At 34.0% G+C, this 25,254-nt stretch overlaps 1 long non-coding RNA gene across 1 annotated transcript; it reads right to left on the bottom strand.

Annotated features, from left to right (window-relative positions):
• Positions 1-18,160: 18,160 nt before the first annotated feature.
• On the bottom strand, positions 18,161-21,092 carry LOC148780032 (uncharacterized). Its single transcript, XR_016042538.1, has 2 exons — positions 19,918-21,092; positions 18,161-19,767 (listed from the first exon to the last, which is right to left on the bottom strand). It is a non-coding gene; the product is annotated as an uncharacterized LOC148780032 (long non-coding RNA).
• Between the last annotated feature and the right edge of the window lie 4,162 nt (positions 21,093-25,254).

The following is a 25,254-nucleotide window of genomic DNA, read 5'->3' as shown; positions in this document are numbered from 1 at the left end:
TCTTACAAATGTGTATTTTCCCTTTTGGTTTCCTATTTTTGGGTTAAGAATCTTCCTTATTTGATTTAAACTTTTTCCTTCTTGTTTTCTATAATATTTTCTATTTTTCTTATAATCACCTCTCTTAGAGTCATTCTTATATTTTTTGGAGTGAGTTTTTTCAAGAAAGGGATAATAACCAAATTGTTCACAAAAGTCTCCTATCTCTCTTTTGCCGGTGATCTTTTGTTTTCAAGATATCTCTTAAGATTGAGGTTAGTACAAAGTTCTAAACCGGTGGCACAAATCTCATTATCAAGCTGGCCTAGAGTACAATTCTCATAGGGGATTTATTTTCCTCCATTAGCATTTTTAAGTTTGGTTTTAACCTATTATGTGAATAGAGCTGGGAGTCCATTTAAGAATTGAGACTTCCAATGTCTGTCTCTGGCATCGTTTATGGTAAGTAACTGAGTATGGAAAACATCTTTGTACCATCTATAGTGAGAAAGATCAGGACATTTGAGGTTCTCTAAAAGTTTTCTAGTTCTTTTATTCCAAACAGAGGTATCTCCTCTGAAGTGTAGGGCAATAGTATAAATTAGTGTATTGACACAGTCATCATCCTGAGAAGGTATTTCTTGTTTGACACCCTGGTTATAGACGGTGGTGAGGGTCTGTTTTTTAGCACTTAGAAAAGTATTTCTCTAATCATCCCTTAGGTAGAAGTCCCACCATCCTTTTAGTTGTCATGTAAACCCATTGATTATAGATCCAGCAATGTTAGGGTCTCTATTTCCATGGATGCTTGAGCATACATAATCATATACTTGATTAAATTCATCTTCTAATATTCTGATAGAGCATCAATATTCCATTCAACTATAGATCTCCCATCATATTGAACAGCATTTGAAAATATATCTTCTTCATATTGAAGATGGACAAGAGAAGGCTGGGGATAATACATTTTTGAAGTAGCAGTCGGCCTAGTCTTTGTTCTATAGTTTATCCTATTAATCTGGTCAGGTTGATCAGGATTTATAAACATATCCTCAAGTTTAAGGATTTCTTCATTACTAATATATTCAAGTATGTTTGCAGCTGGATCTTTATCTTTATTTTCACCACTTATTTTAAGATTAACAAGTCTGTTAACCAATTCATCAAAGAATTCATTCTCTTCTTTGAGAGTTCGTCCAAGTTTAAAAGTTTTATTAGAAAGAGGAATAACAGGTTTAAACAGGATAGGTTGAAGTTTCTCCTTTCATCAGGAGGCTGGATTTGTGTTGAGGAAGAGGGCCTATTATTTTGGCTTTCTTCTATCCTTGTGGTCAGTTGGCCTATACTCTGTAGAAATATGTTAGTATAATTATTTTGTTCAATTAGGTGGTTAAGGCTTTATAAATTTACAGGTCTTTGTAATATTCCCTCCTCTTTAGGGGTATAGGTCTGTTTATAAGGAACAACCCTATATTTAGGTAAATCCACAGCTGTTTCAGGAGGATGAATACTTTCTTGATCTCCATTTAGAATCTTGTAAGTCTTATATATTCTTGTAAGGACGGAAATAGCTGCAGAATTCCTATTTTTAGGAACATAAAAGTCATCAGGAAATTTCTCACTTTTTGAGTCCATATAATATTTTAACCAGGTAAAGAACCTTTATATTAATTTTGTTTTTTATCATTGTTCTGATATATTCGTCATCAAGAAATTTTTTAAGGGGTTTACTATGTTTAAAAAACCATTGTCTTATTTCTCTATTTTCCTCAGAGTAAAAATTTTGTCATAAAAGTTTGTAGTTGATTTCGAATTTTTCAATTTCAAGCATATTAACAGGGATATTGGAACTGTATCCCATATTAGAAAAAATTAGTCCTTGGGAGCCATCATAATCTTTATCATTATGTGTTGAAGGGTTTTCTACCTTATAGGTAGGTTGAACAATTTGTTGATTCTTAAGCTGATCAAGCCCCTCTATAACCACATCCTTACTATTATTACTTTTTTCTTTTTCGGTTTATGTCAGTGGTACAGAAGAGAAAGAAATTCTAGGAGGTTCAGCCATCCTAGATGATTCAAAACTAAAGGATATTCTTGGAGGCCACCTAGGGATCCTATTTTGATTAAAGAAAGTTCTAAGGAGGGGAGAGAATTGAATCTCTACCTTTCCTTCAGCATACTGGGTTAATTGGCTGATTTCCTGATTTTGTACAGGCCTAGGAGGGACAGCACAAGGTAAGGTCCATTTTTCAAGTAGATTCACCTAATCTCATAAAATTGTTCTAGGGATAATAAAATTAGACTTTTCAACATTAGTTTGGAAAAGAGTAGTCTGGCCCTTAGAGTCAATTCTCCTAATATTAGGACAGATAGTGGTCATGGCTTTATAGCAGACCCTATAGGTAACAACAGTGTTTTGTGACCCAGTATCCATGTCAAAACCATTAGTTGAAAAGCTAAGAGTAAGGACTTTCAAAATATGAGGGTCAGTCAAGAAAACAAAGAAACCTGGGAAGCAGTTAAAATAAACTGGTCCTTCACAAAGACTAGTCTGTAGTAATATTATTCTGCATTCTAGTCTTTGTCTTCATTCCTTATTTTATTTGTTTTCATTTATCCGTTTGATGGACTTGTAAATTGGTATCAGAGCCATTTGATCCTATCTGCATAAACAATTTTTGTATCAGCACTCTTTCCAAGTAATGATAAAATACTGTTCATCACAGTCGTAATAGTAATAAGCCACCATAAGTTGCCAAAGTCGTGAACTGTGCCAAAGACATGCCATTAATTCATTGACTCAGTTCACTCTAGTGCGTAATTACATTATTGACTCGATGACATGACTTTTCAGACTCGACTCTCAGAGGTCTGCTGCTGAAGCCAGTTCATCTGGTAGATCAGTAAGAAATTCTGAAGAAATTGTTATTGCCAAAATTGAAAAAGATTTAAACAATTGGAATATCCCTAAAGTCTCTACTTCTGAAATATATAGTAAAGAAACTTTTGAATTCAGGAGTGATTATGCAATCAAAATTGAAGAAGAAATCAAATCTGTCTTAAATTTTGAAACTACCATAAATTTGTTAAACAAGAATCGTATTAAAGAATTTAGGAGAAAAAAATATAATTATCTTCATATTGGCCTTGTTCAAGTTGGTATTAGACCTTTAATCAGGGCTGGGCTTCAAACTGCTTTCCTCTTGTGCTTAAGACACAGTAGGCATAGACAATTTATGGACTCCTTATTAGGAGCTGATGAAACTAGTCTTTGTGAGGGACCAATTTATTTTAACTGCTTCCCAGGTTTCTTTGTTTCTTTAACTAACCCTCATATTTTGAAAGTCCTTACTCTTAACCTTTTAACTAATGGTTTTGACATTGATTTTGGGTCACAAAATATTGCTATCACCTATAGGGTTTGCTATGAAGCGATGACCACTATCTATCTTAATGTTAAGAGGATTGACTCTAAGGGCCAGACTGCTCTTTTCCAAACTAATGTTGAAAAGTATAATTTGATTATCACTAGAACAATTTTATGGGATCAGGTGAATCTACCTAAAAGGTGACCTCACCTTGTGCTGTCCCTCCTAAGCCTATACAAAATCAGGAAATCAGCCAAATAACTCAGTACGCTGAAGGAAAGGTAGAACTTCAATTCTCTCCCCTCCTTAGAACTTCCCTTAATCAAAATAGGATCCCTAGGCAGACTCAAGAATGTTCTTTAGTTCTGAATCATCTAGAATGGCTGAACCTCCTAGAATTTCTTTCTCTTCTGTACCAAAGACAGAAACTGAAAAAAATAATAATAATAATAAGGATGTGGTCATAGAAGGGCTTGATCAGCTTAAGAATCAACAAATTGTTCAGCAAACCTATAAGGTGGAAAACCCTTCAACACAAAATGATAAATATTTTGATGGCTCCCAAAGACCAACTTTTTCTGATATGGGGTACAGTTCCAATATCCCTGGGTACAGTTCCAATATCTCTGAAGGGTCTGTTAATATGCTTGAAATTGAAAATTTTGAAATCAACTACAAACTCATAAGACAAGATTTTTACTCTGACGAAAATAGAGAAATAAGGGAGTGGTTTCTTGAACACAGTAAACAGCTTAAGAAATTTCTTGATGACGAATACATCAGAACAATGATAAAAAGTAAAATTAATATAAGGTTCTTTACTTGGTTAAAATAATATATGAAATCAAAAAATAAAAAATTCCCTGATAACTTGTATGTTCCTAAAAATAGGAATTCTGCAACTATTTCTGTCCTTACAAGAAAATATATAAGAATTACAAGACTCCAAATGGAGATCAAGAAAGTATTCATCCTCCTGAAGCAGCTGTGGATTTACCTAAATCTAGGGTTGTTCCTTATAAACAGACCTATACCCCTAAAGAAGAGAGAATATTATAAAGACCAGTAAATTTAGAAAGCCTTAATCACCTAATTGAACAAAATAATTATACTAACCTATTTCTACAAAGTATAGGCCAACAGACCACAAGGATAGAAGAAATCCTAAATAATAAACCCTCTACCTTAATACAGATTCAACCTCCTAAAGAAAAGGAGAAACTTAAACTCGTCCTGTTTAAACCTGATATTTCTCTTTGTAATAAAACTTTTAAACTTGGACCAACTCTCAAAGAAGAGAATGAATTCTTTGATGAATTAGTTAACAGGCTTGCTACTCTTAAAATAAGTGATGAAAAGAGCAACAAAAATAAAGATACAGATTCAGCTGCAAACATGCTTGAAGATATTAGCAATGAAGAATTCCTTAAACTTGAGGATATGTTTAGAAATCCTGATTAACCTTACCAGATTAATAAGATAAACTTGAGAATATGTATAGAAATCCTGATTAACCTGACCAAATACTAGGCCTATTGCTACTTTCTGAATAACAAAATTTGGTCTTAGATATAATTGACAAAATCGTTGACCCCCTTGAAAAAAGAGATGCTCTTTCTAAATACCTTGCTAAAGAAAGACTGAAAGTCTCGTATTTAAACCCACTTATGATCTCAAACATATAATCGATAGGGTTAATAAAAAACAAGTAATCTCTGAAAGGAAGACTACTATTTCTGAGCTGAGGTTTGAAATAAGAAATTTAAAAGAAGTATTACAAGCTCTTAACAATAGGATTACCGTTCTTGAGACTTCCGGTTTAGAAAATCTCCAATCACCTGAGAATTTAATAAATGAATTCGAAAATACACAAAATCAAAATGAGACTGTTAACATAATTGAGAAAATTGATCTTAAACAACTAAATTACATTAACATGATAAATAAAGTTATTACTCAAAAATGACATACTAAAGTTACAATTGTTGTCTCTAAATAATACAGTTTTTCAGCTATCACTCTTATTAATTCAGGTGCTGATCTCAATTGTATTATCAAAGGACTTGTTCCGTCAAGGTTCTTTGATAAAACCACCCAAGTCTTAAATATTGCTAATGGCAAAAGACTTTTAATCAATTACAAACTTTTCGAAGCCGCTGTTTGCGACAACGGAGCTTGTTTCTTGATGCCTTTTATTATGGTCAAAGGACTAGCTCAAGAAATAATTTTAAAGACTCCTTTCCTGAGTCTTCTGTATCCCATAAAATCTTTAGACTCCTCCGGAATTGAATCTAAGATCCAACGTCATAAAGTTAAGTTTGAATTTATTGACAAACTAAAATTAAAAGAAATCAATCAATTTATGGTTTTAAAAAGAAATAAATAACATTTACACCATACTCTTAAACAAGAGGTTTTAACCAAACAGATACAAGAAATCAATCAAGTTATGGTTTTAAAAGAAATAAAGAACCTTTACCCCATACTCTTAAACAAGTGGTTTTAACCAAACAGATACAAGACAGAGTTAACAACCCCTTGTTTCAAGAGAAAATTGTACAATTTAAAAATAAACTTGAAAATGAGGTCTGTGCTGAAATCCCAAATGCTTTTTGGAAAAGAAAAAAACATATTGTTGAATTACCTTATGAACCTGATTTCAATAAAAAATTCATCCCTACCAAATCTAGGCTTATTCAAATGAATAGCTGTCTCTTGGAAATTTGTAAAAAAGAAATTCAAGATCTTCTTAATAAAAAACTAATTAGAAGATCTTATTCACCTTGGAGTTGTCCATCGTTTTATGTTGAAAAAACCTCTGAAAAAGAGAGAGGAGTACCAAGACTTGTTATTAATTATAAGTCTTTAAATAGACCTAAAATTCAATTTTTAGGTCACAATATCCATAACCATTCTATCATCCCCCATAGATAGGGCAATCAGTTTTGCACAACATTTTCCTAATGAAATCAAAGATCGAACCCAATTACAGCGATTCTTGTGAAGTTTTAATTACATTTCTGACTTTTACAAAAATCTTGCCAAACATTATGCTACACTTTATGATCGCCTAAAAAAGAATTCTCCAGAATCGGGGGAAGAACATACTTTAGCTGTTCAAAAAATAAAACTCAAAGCAAAAGAATTACCATGCCTTGCAATTTCACATACTAAAGCTTTCAAAATTATAAAGACTGATGCATCTGAAATTGGTTTTGGAGGTATTCTAAAGCAAAAAATGCCAAATTCAAAAAATGAACAATTAGTAAGATTTACGTCCAAGAAGTGGAATGATACTCAAAAAAATTATTCTACAATAAAAAAAGAAATCATCTCTATTGTTTGTTGTGTTTTAAAATTCGAAGATGATATTTTTAATTAAAAGTTCTTAATCAGAACAGACTGCAAAACAGCTAAAAATGTTATTGAAAAAGATGTTAAAATCTTAGTCTCAAAACAGATATTTGCAAGATTACAGGCCATACTAGCTACCTTTGATTTTGATATCCAACACATTGTCGAAAATTCTAATTCTCTACCTGATTTTTTAACACGAGAATTCCTACAGGGCATCCTAGGAAAAAGAACATATGAAAATTCCATGCGAGACATCAAGGCAGGTCAACCTTAAAGAAAATAGTTCCAGTACCTCTGAAGACTTAATACAGTCTACTGAAACTTCAGAATATTGGGAAAAATCATATCTCCCTATAATGCCAATTGATAATATTCACCTTCATCTCAATGCAGATGAAATCGCAAAAATTTATCTAGTCAATCATATGCATCCAAGAGATGAGTTCAAACCACAACTCTTTTACGAAACTATTCTAAAGGAAACAAGATCAGTAGAAATTATCCAGAAATACAGGGGACATGATATTGTTGCCTATCTAAATTTAGAATAAAGAAAGTTCTGGCCTACAAGGATTGGGGATTTAATCCCTTTAAACCTCGATATTTTAAACAAAGTTACTCTAAAATCAAGAGTTACAATTATTACGATTATATTGAAGCATGGGAAAAGACTCTATTACTTCAAAAATATGTAGAGTACCTATAGTTGGTTTATCATATTCAGGGTTAATGAAGCCCTTCAAGAAATTCCTTCATTGTTCAAAAAATAGATGTTATACTGGGGTCCTGTCCCAGATATTTATCCTCAACCATTATACAATGTTCCTTGTCTAAATTCCAGGCAGACAATAGAAATTGGTCGAAACTCAAAATATTAATTTGTTTTACCACCTTATATGAAATCCCATGGAGATGATGAAAATTGGGGTTATATTCCCCATCTTGAAAGAAATGTATAAATAAAATGGTGGGATAACTTTAATACCAAAGACTTGCCCCCCGAAACCATCAAAATTATTAAGATCAAGATTAATACACCAAGACTTGATCAACCAACTGAAACTGCCTCATACTTAAGGCTCCTACAATCCGAAAATCTTAAATTATCAAAGGAAGAGCTTTGAAAAAAGTTACTATCTATGTTCGACGATGAGGAAGATTTCATATCAATAAGCAAAGACGATAGAGATCAAAATGAAGACGATAGTACTGGAATTCTGCTACCACTCAATTAAAGGGCCAGTACACCTCCACCAAACTCCAGGACACGTGGCCCACTAAAATACTAAAGTAAAAATCAGATCTTGCCGACATAAATAAAAGGACAGCTATTACTATTCCTTACCTTTCTACGTGGCAAAGATCACTGATACCACCGACAACTACTATTCTTCACCTTTCCACACGGAAGAATATGAATGAACCGACATTTTCAGATGAAGAAAACTGGACGAAAAGATATTTGAAGTCCGAACTTATAAAAGGAGGATCACCCCCTCTTTGAAAGGCACCACTTGGGGAAGTTTACCTAGTTTTTCTTCTTTCCTCTATCTACAATCTTTCCCTTCTCTCTAAGATTATAAAAAAGTTTAAAGTGTGTTTAGGGTTTGAAAGATTAGTGTGCTGGTGTGCCTTCTATTTGTGTGCAAATGTGCTGGTATGGTTTCTATCTGATGTAAGTATGTTATTTCTAAGATTGTATTTGTATTTGTTTTAGTCTGTATTAATATTATTCTGCCTTCTAGTCATTGTCTTCATTCCTTATTTTATTTGTTTTCATTTATCCGCTTGACGTACTTGTAAAATGATATATTAATATTAGAAATGTATTCTAGTTTTTAAACCATAAGCTTTATATACGTGTACTAAGAAAATAGAGAGCATCTTATTATTTGAGAAGTCGTTCAAAATAAAGCGCCTTATTCAATAGAAGGTAAACAATAGTTGCCCTGCATCAAAAAATCGTGGAAGTGAAAGATAACATAAAGTGAATTAAATTGTGACATCTTATATCGTTACGCAATGGAGAAGCCAAGGCTGCGCGGTTTATTTGTTATTTGGCACATGGCCGACTTTAGAGGCAAGTTATGTGGACAAATCGAGGGTACATTTTATCAATTCAAAAAAGTTAAAACCAGTTGAGCCATCCGATGACATCAGAATCTCAAGGTCCAATGATGTCAGAATCTCAAGGTTCGGATCCCTGACATCACTATTATGATTCCCTCTAGCAAATCATCCTGATCTGGTTTTATTAGTATATCAAGGACACTAATACCCGCTTCAGATCGAATCAACATTTTTTAACACTGGTATGAATAAATGATGTTGCCCCCACTATTTCTAATGTGCCTACCAAAGCCTGCTACACCTAGGTTACTAATGAAACTACCATCAAAATTGAGGTTAAACACATTAGGAGGTGGTACTTTCCAAATTGTTAGTGTATGTATATCTCATGTTAGTATTGATATACATCATTATTGATACATATCAGTATGGATATGGATATCTCGTCATCATTATGGACATATATCAATATAGATATGTATCTGAATGGGTATATATCTCTTGATAAGATTAGGTGTCTAGGCTTAGTTAGTAATTATCAATAACTGTTGGTGTCTATCCAGAACTGTTACTAGTCGTATATTTATACGAGGTCTTATATATTCTTTATTAATCAATAAAGATATAGTTCTTTACAACATTTTGAAATAATCTTCCATGGGGTCTAAGGCCCAAATATACAGAAATATAGTTTAACATGGTATCAGAGCAAGATTCACGACTCAAGCATCGAGCCTTTATTTCCAATCCTCTGATCGGTGAAGCCCTCAATCTGATTGCGACTCTCAGTCTAACAACTGCGACACCCTCTCTGATGTTGTCGAGTCTGCGGCAGCCTCTCTGATGTTGTCAAATCGTTGTCTCATATTCGTTTCAAAAATTTCAGTCCCTTTACCATTTCATGGATGTGCCTTTGGAAAATCTACCCCCATATTCCAAAGCATCTTCCTCTAGTCCATGTCGTTTCCTCTAGTCCATGTCGTTTGCATGCTTGGAGCATATCTGCCCAAAACTAAAAAGCACCAGGTGGTCTTTTAAAGAGAGATGTGAGTCTGGTAATGCTGTTACAAGTTTAGCTTAAGGCATTAGTGAGGCGTGAGTTGTAGAGAGAGAGATTGTGGAGAGAGAGTAAAAGGTTATTTTTTTGGATTGTAGAGAGAGAGATTAAATGTTTTTTTTTTTTAATGTTGTTTTTTTTTTAATAAATTAGATAGCACACAAGTTTGTAAGATTTGCATTCTTCACATTGCAAAGCTCAGTACTCGGGCTTGAAACGAGATCAAGGTCCAAAATTCACGCTGCTACCTGCTGCGTGATTACCTCGTGTTGGGATCGCAGTAAAGGGAGAGAGTTGCAGCACCTTAGAGATCGCCGTATAGAAAAAGTTGTTATGATCTGCTCAAGATAAGCCATGCATTAGCCATTTAAGGTAATCTGAGGAGCACTGTTGTGGGGAGCTCTCGATTCTCATGGAAGCAAGTTTCTTGGATATGTGCTTGCTAAAGATGGAGGTGTTTCAAAGGTTTTCGGATTTTCTTTTGAGATCTGTTTGATGATAGAATTTCTTGATCCTGGTTGATGATCAAGTTTATGTTACTTGATCATGTTTAATGATTGAGTTTTTTGTTATTCAATCCTATTCGATGGTGGAGTTTTTTGTTACTCCATCCTGTGTGATGATCGAGGTTTTTTTCTTTACTCAGTCATGTCTGTTCTAGAGGCCTATTGATTGGTGTTATGCGAGACTACTCTTTTTAATGCGTCGGTTTTTTATGATTGCTAATTTGCAAAATTCACCTTTAAAAAATGGCCTATGAAAATGGTTGATCTGCTATATCTGGAAAATCGCCCATCTCTTTGTTTTGCATTTCGATCTTGATCTCAAGGTGATCTATCTGAACTCTCATCAACCACTCTGCACTTTTCTGATGATCGAGTTTTCCGTTAATCGATCATGTTTGATGATCATGTTTTTCGTTACTCAATTATGTTTTCGTTATTCGATCCTGTCTATTGATCGAGTTTTTTGTTACTCAATCCCGCATGTTACGAAGGACCGTTGGTCTGTTATTGCTTGAGTTCTCTATGAACAACTGAATCTGGCGTTTTTTTGTATGATGGCTCAAGTTTGTTTTTGAGGCTTGTTGATCTGCCACTGCAATTTGTGCTTGTCATTCAAGCATTCTGTGCTTGTTGTTCAAGCATATTGTGCTTGTTATTCAAACAATATGTGCTTGTTGTTCAAGCAATTTGAGCAATCTAAAGATCACTACTTGTTTTTGGCAATTTAGTATTGTTCAAACTCCAGCTGCTTTGTGTCAAAGCATTTTGAGTTTGAACTGGAGTGTTAGCGTATAGATATCTCATGTTAGTATTAATATACATCATTACTGATACATATCAGTATGGATATGGATATCTCGTGTTAGTATTGATATACATCATTATGGATACATATCAGTATAGATATATATTTGTAATGGTATATATCTCTCGATAAGATTAGGTGTTAAGCTTAGTTAATAATTATCAATAACTATTGGTGTCTATCCAGAACTATTGCTAGCCGTATATTTATACGGGATCTTGTATATTCTTTATTAATCAATAAAGATAGAGTTCTGTACAGTATTCTGAAATAATCTTCCATAAGGGCCTAAGGCTCAATTATACAAAAATACAGTTTCTCTTGGAATGGTGTTGTTTACTCCCAAAGTTCCCACTGCCATAGGGTATGAGATGATATGGCTTTTTGGGATGAAATCATGGTCCATATGAAAAGAGAACTAGTCTCCTTACTTTGATCACAAAATAACAGGTCATAGGCTGATTTGATAGAGAAATCACCTGAGATATTATGATCCCAAATAATTGCATCCTCCTTGTTAGGGCTTCGGTATACACTATTTAATAATTCCAGCAATGTTTGATATTCCTCAATGAAGCTATCTGTAACTCTCATGTACCTGCAAAGAATAGACCAAACAATATTAGTGTAAACCTCCCTACTAACCTCATTTACAGACGAAAATACCTCAGAAAAAAGGTATCTCAAAGGATACTCGCCAATCCATTTATCAAAGCAGAACAACGAGGCTTCTCCATTGCCCACCACTTTCCAAAAATGCCTTAGGACCTGTTTGGGTATATGGATTTTAAAGTATGGATTTTTAAAATTTTGGATATTACCAAAATCCACCATTTGGTTTGCTTAATGACTATGATACTGAAAATAAAAAAAAATCAAAATCATGGAAATAAGACTTACTTTTTCATGATTTCATTTCCACACCAAAACCTGTTTTTTTGTATTTCCTAGGCACATGTATTTCACTCATTGGCTCTCTCAACTCAAAACACAGGGAATATTTGGTAAGGTATGAAAATTTTGGAGAAAGAAAGTATCAATTTTTTTTAAAGAGAAACAATCTCAAAAATTTTAACGGGAGAAACTATCTCAAATTTTAACTTTTAGATAAAGAAAGTATGTTAAAATATTAGAGAGAGAAAATATGTTAAAATTTTAGAAAGAGAAAGTACTAAAAAATTTAGAGAGAAAAAGTACTAATTTTTTTAGAGAGATAAACTATCTCAAAATTTTAGATAGAGAAACTATATCAAATTATTAGTTTTAAAGAGAAACTATCATATTTTAGAGAGAGAAACTATCTCAAATTTTTATATAGAGAAACTATTTCAAAAAATTTAGAGAGAGAAATAATCTCAAATATTGATTTTTAGAGAGAGAAACTACATCAAATTTTAGAGAGAGTATTTAAGAAAATTTAGAGATAGAAACTATCTCAAAATTTTTAGAGAGAGAAACTCTATCAAATCTTAAGTTTTAGAGAGAGAAAATATTTTTAAACTTATAGAGAGAGAAAATATTCTTAAACTTTTAGAGATAAACTATTATTAATTTTAGAAAGAGAAACTGCCAAAAAAACATTTAGAGAGAAATGTCTCAATTTTTTTAGAGAGAGAAACTATCTCAAAATTTGAAGTTTAGAGAGAAACTATCTCAAATTTTGACTTTTGGAGAGAAAAAATATACTAAAATTTTAGAGATAGAAATTATATCAAATTTGAGAGAGAGAAACTGCCTAAAAAAATTTAGAGATAGAAACTATCTCAAAATATTCGGAGAGAGAAACTATCGCAAAATTTGTATCTTAGAGAGAGAAAGTATCTTAAAATTTTAGAGACATAAACTATATCAAATTTTAGATAGAGAAAGTACATGAAATTTTTAGAGTGAGAAACTATCTCAAAAAAATTTAGAGAGAAAAACTCTCAAAATTTAAGTTTTTGAGAGAGATAAGTATCTCAAATTTTAAACTTTAGAGAGCAAGTATATCAAATTTTAGAGAAACACTAAATCAAATTTTAAAAGGAGAAACTATATCAAAATTTTAGAGAGAAAAACTATCTCAAACTTGAAGTTTTAGAGAGAGAGAGCATCTTAAAATTTAAGAGAGTAACTATATTAAATTTTAGAGAGAGAACGTATATAAAGAATTTTAGAAAGAGAAACCATCGCAAAAATTTTAGAGAGAGATTATCTCAAATTTTAACTTGTAGAGAGAGAAAGTATGAAAGAAATGCAATCTATCTCTAAATTATTGAAGAGGGGAATTGTCTCAAGTTTTAAGTTTTAGAAAGAGAGTATCTTAAAATTTTAGAAAGAGAAACTATATTAATTTAGAGAGAGAAAATACCTAAAATTTTTAGAGAGAGAAACTATCTCAAAATTTTTAGAAAAACAATTTCAAATTTTAAGTTTTGGATAGAAAGTATATTAAATTTTAGATAGAGAAACTATAACAAATTTTGGAGAGAGAAACTATCTCAAAAATTTTATAGACACACTATCCCAAATTTTTAGTTTTAGAGAGAGAAAGTATATTAAAATTTTAGAGAGAAAATCGTATCAAGCTTTGTTACCAAACAATGGACATGGAAGTGATTACAAGGAATCCATGAATTTAGCATAGTTTATCCAAAAAAGAGAATTGAGGAATTTATGACAAAAATCTTTGATATTGAAAATCTATAGATTTCCTTGGATTTCAAATATTTAAGATTCTTAATTTCCTCCTATCCAAACAGGTCCTTAGGTATTTGGTCTCTTATAATCAATCCCCCTCCAAATTTGAGAAAGTCTCCTTTTATTTCTTGGGATTTTGATAATTCCATAATTCATGTCCATCCCATACTTGTCCCTCAGAACATCTATCCAAAAAGAATCTTGTCGGGTATGAATATCCACCACCATTTAATGAGTAGTGTAGAATTCATATGTTTCAATCATCTAATGCCCAATCCTCCATCCTGAAAGAAAAACTAATGCGATCTTGTCGGGGAATATATTTTTGTTATTTTTCTTATTTTCACCCCTTTTCTTTTCTTTTTTTATTTTCTTTTGGCAAAGATCACTTACAAGTAGTCTTATTACAATAATTCTTACTTCAAAGAAAATAAAACTAACAAATCCAAGATTTTAAAAACCTTGATGACATTAAACCGATTTTCTTTAAACAAAGAAAATATCCACAATTCTTATGCTTGGGAATATAAAACCAATATAATTAAATATAGCAAGAAACACAAACAAAGAGTGTCGGAGATTACCTCAACCGAGCTTATTACAATCCACACCGAGTTACCAACATCCGATGACGCGGGATCAACGGTTTAGTTTCAATCTCGAATTGAGAAAGCAAATTCCAACCAAACTGAGTATTCACCCCTAAATCTCTACAAACTCTGACCTTCAAAATTTTCTTGGTTTACCCTTAATTTTCCAACCCTTAGTATTTTTAAAGCATGAGAGAGAAAGTGGGAGACCTAGGGTTGGGGCATGCCCTTTTAGAGGCTTAAGAGAGAGAGAGTTAAAGAGAAAAAGTTGGAGAGTGCCCTTATGAGAGAGAGAGAGAGAGAAGAGAGAAAAGTGTAGAGAAAAGGAAGAGGGTGCAGCCCTAATTATAGAGAAAAATTAGGTTTAGGGTTTCTCATAGTTTGCATCTTTCTTGAGATTGAATATAGACCGTTGATCAATGTGACTTGTGGAGTGAGAGATCTGAACCATTCATTCTATAGATGGGCCATCAACATTATGGAAGGTGCTTGGACCATTATCCCCCTTTCCTTAAACCATTTTCCCATCAATATATTTAAATAAATTGAATTTTATTTAAATATTATTCATTCAATAAAATAGCATATTCTTTCCTATATTATTCAAAGATATGTCAAGTCAAGATATGCTTTCAATATTTAGGATAAGATGTGGTCAATCTTTTCCATATCTAATATTAGATCACATGCCACAAGATACTTTTCTTAAATTTGAATAACTTGACAACAAAGCAAACAACCAAGAGGTGGGGCTTGCCACCCATGTGTGGCACGTGTGGGCCCCACCCACATGGTACATGGTGGGCCTATATGCACTACGGGCCCCCATGATATTCAAAAAATTAATTTCTAAAATATTATTTGAATTTTATACTTTTGTAAAATCAATAACTTTATTTTTATAAGTCCAAATATTATAAATAAAATATCAAAAGACTCATAAAAATTCAAATAAAAATTTTAAAATAATTTCTATCATAAAACAAACACAATTAAATTAATATCATGAGAAATAGATCCATAAGATTTAGGAATTGAATTAACAATTATGGACCACTCCACCTTCAACTGTGGACTACAGACCATACTTGCTTTATCAGACTAACCAAGTGTTTCTCATGACCCATAGTCCAAGCAATAGCTCATTAGCGGGTCACCAAATTTTGCTCGATGAGCCAAGGGGTCGCAATCCTAGTATGTGGATTTCAGGTCCTCTCTTAGAGAGGAGTCAAGGTCACCAAGGCCTTATGCGACCACAACTCTACGACGCATAGGGGTATCTCTCGCACATGTATACGCTTCACCCTAAAAGGTGGATATCTGGCTTTCCCGAATGATCTATCAATATGCATGTCGTATGATAGATCATGGATGAGGTTTTGGCCCCTGTCTTTATTGGCCCCTGTCTTTATAGGCCCATCACACACAAGGGTCACACAGTCCCTCGGCTCATTCATCCAGGCATAAGCTCCGACCTCATCAAGGGATAACCCAAAACCCTTCTCGGTTTGTTCTCTATGCCCAGATACATTGGGTTTTCCAACCGACTGACTTAAATCGTCATGCACAGTTTGATATCAGCAAACATCGTTTGCTTAGTATGACCTACGAGGGACCACACTCCCACTGAGTTCATGTTCCACAATATTATTTCACCTTACAAGCACCCATAAGGCCTTTAAAGGCCACATAAACCCAACACATCCTTCATAGGTGCACAAACCTTTGCCCAACTTACCAAGTGTAACCTTTTCTTCTTCTCATCATCTCCCCACAAAAAGTTCATCATTAACCTTTGAAGAAGATTTCAATCTGCTTTGGCATTCTAAATAAGGACATGAAGTACACTGGTAAGTTTGACTATGTGAACTTAATTAGTGTGTTTCTTCATCTTATAGCGACTTTCCACAAATCCAATTTTTTATGGAATCTCTCCACCACCGCATCCCATATAGATTTTGGAGTACTAGAATCCACCAAAGGAATACCCAAACACGTGCACAACAATATCTCAACACCAACCTAGCAGCCCAACCATTCTTGACATAGTAGATTGAAGGCATCCAATATCAATTAGTTTGGGTTTTAAAGATTGTGTTTGAGCTTAGTAGCAAGTTCAACACTTAAAAAAAAAATCCACAAACGTGTAATCTCCCTCTTATTTGGGTCACAGAAAATGATAGTATCATCTGCATATTGCATATGTGAAACAATTAAACCATTGTTCCTAATTTTAATACCTGAATGAATCCCCTTTGCTATCACTCCTCTAAACATCACGCTGAAACTCCCAACCACCATTTGTGTAAAGAAAAGGTGATAAGGGATTACACTGTCATAATCCTCTAGAGCTTTTAAAGAAACCAGTCACCTTTCCATTCACAAGTATTGAAAAGTGAGTGGATGTTAGACAACTATCAATCCACAACCTCCATCTTGATCTGAACCCCATTCTGCCCATCATACCTTGTAATATCTCCAATCAACTTTATCATAGGCCTTCTCAAAATCTAGCTAACAAATAAGTCCAGGTTTATGTTCTTCGATTTTTGAATGGATACAACCTGGAGTTACCAAAATACTGTCCTTAATTTGCCTATCCTTTAAGATTGATGATTGTGGTACTAGATGAATCACATATCGTAACCTATTAACTAAAACCTTTGCAATTATTTTGTAGAGACTTCCAATTAAGCTAATAGGATGAATGTCTTTCACTTCCTTAATGACAATTTTCTTTGGGATTAGAGCTATGAAAGTAGAATTCATTGCAACATTAATTCTTCTTCTCCAATAAAATTTCTCCATCAATTGAATAATGTCATCTTTCAAAATATTTCAGAATGTTTGGAAAAATGTCATAAGGAACTTATCAAGCCCAGGAGCCTTATCTCTTCTAAGGCCAAATGCTGCATCTTTTATTTCTTGCTCCTCAAATTTTCTTTCTGGTAGGTCTTGAATGGATAAATTAATATTATTTTCAGACATACATGCTTTCTTGAAATGATCTATCAAAACATTTTCTACATCCAAACTATTTTTACAATTAACCCCTTCAATTTGAATGTTTTGAATAGAAATTGGGTCTCTTCCTATTATTATCAATTGCATGAAACATTTCGTGTTTTTATCCCCTTTCCTCAACTATTGTTCATGAGATATTTGTTACCAATGAAGCTCTTCCAGCCTAAACAGATTATTGTAAGGCGCCACCCATAAACTTATTTCTCTGACTTGTTCTTGATTTTAGAATCCTCCAATAAATTGCAAATTATCGAGCTCCTCGATATGACCTTTTGCTTCCCCGAGTCTTGTTTGCGGATTACCCCAAATTTTCTCCTCCATAAAATGATTTCCTTTTCAAAAATTGCAATTTTTTTTATAATTGAAAACCTTTCTAGCCATCAATATTTGTGTTTTTCCAAAATTCTTTTATAAGGCTTAAAAGAGATATATTTGAGAGTCAAGATATCACAAACCTAAAACGAGAAGGTCCAGAAGAAAATTCGTCGGGGTTAAGTAACAATGGCACGTGATCTGAGGAGATCTTAGGAACGGCTTAACATTCGTTCTCATAAACCGATTAATAAACTCAAGAGACGAAAAATTTGTCCAATCTTGTAAGAATCAGGTCTTGCAAATTATGGTTGGACCAATTAAAATTTGTTCCAATGGAAGGAATACCGATTATTTCATGTTGTTGAATAAAAGATTCAAACAAGCCATACAAGAAGACGAACATGGAGAAGAAGAAGATTCACATGACTGTCGTATAACATTTAAATCCCCACACATACACCAAGGCAGATTAAGATTATAATGAACGGAAGAGATTTTATCAAAAAAGCCATTTCTGTCATTCAGTTTATTACAGTATGAAAAGTTGTCCATAGGCCCTTGAAACAAAACAATGATATTTCTAGGGGAGATAGCGCCCTGAGAAGCATTCAAAATCAAGAGATCCATTAAAACTCAAGTACCGCCTGAATGGCCAGAAGAATCAACATCCAAAAAATCCAAAGATCTACTCCCCTAAACCATTACAGTTGTGCGGAGAGTCGAAACATCTATTTGTGATTTCTTGAATCGGCAAAAGATCGGGTCTTTCCTTTCAACAGAAAGAAAGGACATCTCTCCTGCAGAACTCATTGTTAAGGCCCCTGACATTCCAACATAGCATCTTCTTTCAGACGCATGTCTCTCTTCATGTTTGGTGATCCTAGATGGACTAACAGACGCATAAAAAATTGGTTCAGACTGGGCTTTGTTACGAGAACTTTACCTTCCCCCTATTATAGTTGATATGACTCACCAAATTGTCAAGTTTGCTTCGAAGCTTTCCTTTTCTTTAATATTTCTTTACTTTGCTATCAACCAGTCTTTCCTCCATCTCCTCTTTGTGCTTTGCCTTCAAGGAATCGATAATGGTGTCCAACGAGTCACCATTGTCGACATTCATATCATCCAATACCCTCCCAACTTCCATAGGATGAATAAGTAAGGCTAAATCGTTATTTTTATCCACAAGGTCACATTCTTTTAATTCCTCTTCAACATGAGTAACATCTTCAACAGTCTCTCCTGGAAGTCTCATGGCAATCGAAAGTACCATCAGTGCTTCTTCAAAGGTATTCTCCCTGATTTCCTGGTTTTGCCCCTCCAGAATGGCATGACTATTTTCTAGTCAGAATTCCTCTCTGTAAGAAGAGAGCACGGTCTCCTCCTTATCATCTTCTTTGTCACCCTCAACATAACCTCTTAAGTGATGTTTCAATAAGCTTCCCTTTTTTTGGTGTTTTATTCAACTTAGACGAAGCCCTATTGAGTAAAATTATCGTGTCCATGGTTTCTTCTTGGTTGTGAACCAGGTTGCTTGATGAAGGTTCAATGGCGGGGTGTAATGTCAGTTGCGAAAAAGACGGTGCACCTGAAAGAACCAGAGGCAACGTGTTGTTCAAACTAGAGATACAAGCCACAGAGACACCCATGCACATGTCCTTAGGGAAGATAGGGAACGTCAAATTGGTTATGGCAATGAATAGGAACAATTTCCAAAGATGGAGTTTTGAAATTTGAATTAAAAGATTTGTTTCCATCATATTTAATAATCCATTTATGGACTAAACGTTTTCCTTGGATTGAATTCATGGCAGTAAATGGATAGTTTGAAATAATCAACCCCTGAGATCTACAACGAGGATGATGTTTCTCTCCTTTCGGCACACCATTGTTGCAACTTGAGCTTGAATCAGCAGACTGTTGAGTGCCATCATTCCTTCTAAGCACCTTATTATACCTTTGCGTAGGGTATGGACCCGCCCCACAGGAATATCAACAACATTCTGAATTTCTGTGATGGAAAAATTGAAGTCAAACTCACCTAATTTTAAAAACCATCTTTGGAAAAATCCAAACCGCTAAGCTCTACCAGAATAATAAGAAAATGATAGCTTGTAAGGTTCCAGTCTATTTTAATCTGACGTCCACAAAGATTTGCTACCTCTTTAAGTACTTCTGATGACCACACAATGATAAGGATACTCGAACCAAGCCGATCTAGGTTTGATCAAGGATGTCTCTAGAGCTGGGAACCACCTTTCTAAAGTTAAATCCGAACTTTGGAATCTCCAAAACCTCTAGTAACCAGTTTACAAGCATCATCTCGAGATCCAATAAAATAGATAAACTTACCTCCTGGAATCAATTGGTAAAGGCTAGGAATATCCGTCCATGTCCTATTCACGCATTCCTCAAATTCCTCAACATCAATGGTGATATTCGTGAAGGGCACAATCACAGCTGATTGAATCCTCTTGTCTTTCTCTTTGATTATATCATCTCTAACGAACACAGCTGGGTTTCTTTGGAGATGCGATCCTAAACGCGAACATAGGATCTCAACAAAAGAAGGGCCTCCCCCGGCCCATCACTTTCTGTCTAAAGCTTTTAACCTTCGTTAACAAAGACTTCTACATTTCTCTCTCTAAAACATCTGAAACCCCACTCTAATCTGGGTATGAATTGCCCCAATGTTTTTTAAGTGTCAACCAGGTAACTCTCTCTCTCTCATGCTCTCTTTCTCTTTTCCCCTTCAAATCCAAATCTTTCTCACACTCTCTCTCTTGCTCTCTCTTCAAAGCCCCCCCTCTCTCTTTCCCTCTAATGAAACCTCCAAATCTCTCTCGCTCAAATCTTTCCCTCGCCCTCTCTCTTCATTTCTCCCTCATGCTCTGTCTTTCTCTACAAATCCCACCCTGTAATTGACTCAGGCTAATAATAGTTCCACAAGAGAAACCATAATGAAAATCCTTAAAAACCTATTCTCATCCCCCCTAAAACTCCATTGAAATGGAGGTTTCCAATTTTCACTTTCTGAAACTCAAATGGATGAAGAGCCACAGCCAAAATCCACAATCACAAGAAATGACCATTAAAATTCTAGCTATAACGATTTTCAAAACCAGAACACCATATCCAAGTCCAATGGAAAATTCAAGTAAAAGCAGCATTAATCTGCTCTGTTAGTGTTTCTCAATTAGACTCCTCATGACAAGTTTGAGACCATTTACATTTACCTATAGGCTTCTCTCCATTAACATTCTAAAATTTGAGGTCTCAAAATTAGTTCTACAGAAAGGGTGGGATCCACACAAAGGACGAGTGTTCCGAGTATGTAGGGCTACTAGGGGTAGCAGAGAGTTGTTGTTTTATGGAAGCTTTCTTCTTGTCCACTTTAGTAACAGCCTTTTCGAATGCCTCATCTATAATCATTTTTACATATTCATATATGCTAGGACTCACCCCTTCATTAGCTAATAACATATTGCACTATTGAAATAGATCATTGTAGCACATGGAATAAGTATTCTCATGATTGGCCTTTAATTGAATTCCATAACTATCACGAGCAATCCCTTGTGTCGCATCCTTTATCCATCGCTTCATTATATAGTGTTGGGGTAACTCAAAGATATGTTTTTAAACAAATACCCTAAGCATATGACTACAAGATACCCATGCGCTCATATAGATGGTAGCTACAGGTTACTTTCTCATCATTGTTATTGAATGCAACTGTATAGGAAGGAGAGCATTGTCGCATATTCTTTCAAACTGAAAGTCAATATCATTCTATCATCTTCTTGCACTTCACAAGTAAGATCAATGGCTTTCATCAACTCTAGCTGAAAGAAATTTTTAAAGATAGTTGGGGTGTAAATTTGAGCCATTTGCCTCTCCCTGCAGGTGGCAATCTTCATAATTGGTATTCCATTATGAAATTTGAAGTCTGCATTGTTTTCCTCATTAAACTTTTTGTCGATTAACTCTTGAAGTTAGTATGAAAATTTACATATGCCTTAATGTCCTTATTTATGATTTCACTTATTCCATTGGTCCTATTGCCAGCAGAGAAGCAATTTTACAAATATACATCTATCCATTGATGCCAACTTTCATATGGAGACTGCATCCAATAATTGTTCATCAATTCATATCTTTCTATCATTCTTCGCCTCTTATCTTCAAATTCCACGACAGTAGGCAATAGTCAATACACTTGGATAAAATCCCCATGAAATGATGGATGTTAGCACTTAACTTGCATAATTTTCTGCTCAATCTTTTGTGTAATATGTCATCTACACAAGCGACGTCAGGATTCCAGAATACTTTTTTTAATGCAAGGGCCATTGCCTTGTCTTGGTCCGTTATAATTGTCATGTTAGCATCCATTCATCACCTCGAGCCACTTTGTGAACAAGTTCAAACAATAAAGAATTATGTAAATTTTGAAATGGTGGTGAACTTGTTTTGTTATTCTGGTGAGGTGTGTGTTTTTCTTCAAGTTCAAATAATAAAGAATCACAATTACTGGTATGCATGTGTGTTTGTGTGAGTGTTGTTGTATTGCTTTTTCCCGGCACTTAACATCACGGGATTTGCTCTGAAGATGTTTGTGTGGATCGTTGAGACTCCATTGTTTGGCCATGTCGTCTTTGCCTTCTTGAAGAGAAGAAACAAGATAACAGATGTGTGTGTATCTGTCTGTTTTGTTATTTGTAGAGTGCGTATTGGAAATTATGTGGGAATTTTGGAACTGATTTCATAGTATTGCTGCATTTGGAGTTGGTACAAAAGATATTCTTTTGAATTATTGGATTGCACATTCTATTTGGTTATATCAGTGATTCTGAATGCCTATTGTTGGTTGTTGTATTCTTGAAATTGTTCCTTTTTTCCTGCACTGCATGCCTAAATATTTTTTGTTTTGCTTTGCTTTTTTATCATGGTTTTGCCAATTTTTGGGGTTTGCTAATTGAATTCAGCCAAGGCATTACATTTCTTCTTCTTTATATTTTTGGTTACTTATTATTCAAATTCTAAAATACAGGTAGATAGTCTAACATGTACAAAAAGATACATATTAAGATAATATATAATTTAGATATATGAAAAATAGGCAATGCCTTTATTTAGATTTTCACAAATTAAAATATTTTAATTTTGTTTTGTCAAACATACCCTTAGTGATTGAACCTAAGGTTTTTTCAAAACAGTGGACTTTGGCAGAAGAAACATCCACCAAATTCAAGCAACCAATGGATGCATGTACAATAGCTTTACATGGAACAAAATGAGGTGGAAAAAAATATAAAACAAAAAAAAAAGAAAAAAGGAAGAGAGAGGATTGCTCTGAGGCACCAAAACTCTGAGTTGTACAAAAGAATCCTCCTTAGGGCAAAAAAATACCCAAAGAAGGAAAATTGTTTCATGCGGGCTGGACCGCATTGCTATAATATGCGGTCCAAAGGTATAAATCATCTATCTTAAAGATGGACGCAAATAGGTGGTCCTTCTAAAGACAAGTGTAACTAACGGTTCAAATGTCTTCTTAATATAATTATTATTTCTTGTTTCTAATTTTATTTTATTTTTTCATATTCATGATCTCTATGTTAAGGATTATATATCCTCTAAAAATTAGGATCAAATTATATTTAAAGATTATATTATTTGCCAAGCCCACATTTCTACAATATGCGGGCTGGCCGCATAGAAACCATACCAAAAGAAGAATAAGAAGAAAGCAGCTCTGTTTGAATATGATGGTCCTTGAGGACCATCACTATTTTCAAAAGATTTGCCTTTGCCTTTACGTTTTTCTTTTGCCTGCTTTTGCCTCCTGCTGCTTGCAGCTGGCAACGTCCTTTAGCGGACGTGGTTTTCGTACGATAAAAGTCTGCTTTTAACGCGACACCTCAGGTATGAGGTAGAGCGTAATAAAACAATATAATAATACGTTATAAGAATTTAAATAGGGGATGTGAGAACTCCCACCCTAAAACAAAATTTTGAGATCTCTCTCTCTGGTCGAAACACAGTGAACTTCTCTCTCGAACCGAATTTTTTTATCGGAAGCTCCCTCTCAAATAATTGTGTGTAAGTGACATCGTCTTTCCGAAAAATAGTCTATTTTTTATAAATAGTGATATTTCCGTCTAGGATCTTTATTTTATCAGTTTTGTGTGTAAGTGACCTCATTGTCTCGAAAAATAATCCATTCTTTTTAAAAAAATAAAATGAAATAATTATTTCTGCTTATTATCATGAATTTTAGGCGCGATAATTTTTATGCGCACGTGACCTCATTATCTTGAAAAATAATCTTTTTATAAAAATTGTGATATTTTATCTATGTTAGAAATTTTGAATGCTGTAAATTAGAAAAATAAATTTATTCATTTTTCTTGTCTATTGTTAGAAATAAATGTGATATTTCTGCTTTTAGTAAAATTGTGATATTTCTTTCTACTGTTTTGAATATTTAGACATTGTAAAATTCATGTGCAAATGACTGCCTTATTATTTAAAAATTGACATTTTTGCAATTGATTATCGTATTGTTGTGAAATGTTTATTTTTGAATTGATATTCCATAAATTGTGATAATTCCGTATTCTTGAATTTTTATAAGAGTTTTTCTATACATATCAAATTGGCAATTATGCTAGAATACCTTTACAAACTGCTACCTTTCTAAATTTGAGCCCAAAATATTTGATTGGTTATTTTTGAAATATTATAGAGAGTGACTGTTATTAATGGTTTAAGTGAAATTCATATTAATGGTTTCAGTGATATGTTGAGTACATGATATTGCTGCTTCCAAATGTTTAAAGAGATTTAGAAATAATTTAAGTATACAAGTGGACTCATCCGGTACGCCGGTGAGGTATAAGTGGACCTATCTGGGACGCCGGTAGGGATTAAGTGGACTCATCCGGTACGCCGGTGAGGTATAAGTGGACCTATCTGGGACGCCGATAGGGATTAAGTGGACCCATCAGGACGCTGATGGGGTATATAGGTGACCTACTTGGGACGCCAGTAAGGTATTTTGTGAAATCCTTTGAATTATGTACTGCCGTTAAAAGTGTTACAAGCATTTCAATTACTTGCATTTATTGAAAGTGAAACTGTTGATGCATTTTTGTTAATAGATCTCATTTTGGAAAATATTGATATCTTTCAATCATGATTATTTTTAGGATTATGATGATCACTTACTGAGTAGCCAAACTCATCAAACTATGGTAAACATTTTTTCAGGATAACATGGATTTATTTTGAGTGCTAGTCAAGATCAACCTTGGAAGATACTGTTGTTGTGCTAGCTTTCTTTATTTACTATGTAAGACCTCGCCACTGTAAATTTGTCCTATCAATAGCTGTATATATGTTTTGTCCGTCACATCTCAGGAATAATAGTATTGTAAATTCTTGGGGTGTGACAATTATGGTATCAGAGCAATAGGTTTAAGATCCTTAGGAAATT

The sequence above is a fragment of the Amborella trichopoda genome, chromosome 10 (genome assembly GCF_054954075.1).
Source record: "Amborella trichopoda isolate Santa Cruz 75 chromosome 10, AtrichopodaSantaCruz75HAP2 v2.0, whole genome shotgun sequence".
NCBI classification, from domain to species: Eukaryota; Viridiplantae; Streptophyta; class Magnoliopsida; order Amborellales; family Amborellaceae; genus Amborella; species Amborella trichopoda.
Note: the sequence above shows the minus strand (reverse complement) of the source record. Positions and strands in the feature narration are given on the sequence as shown.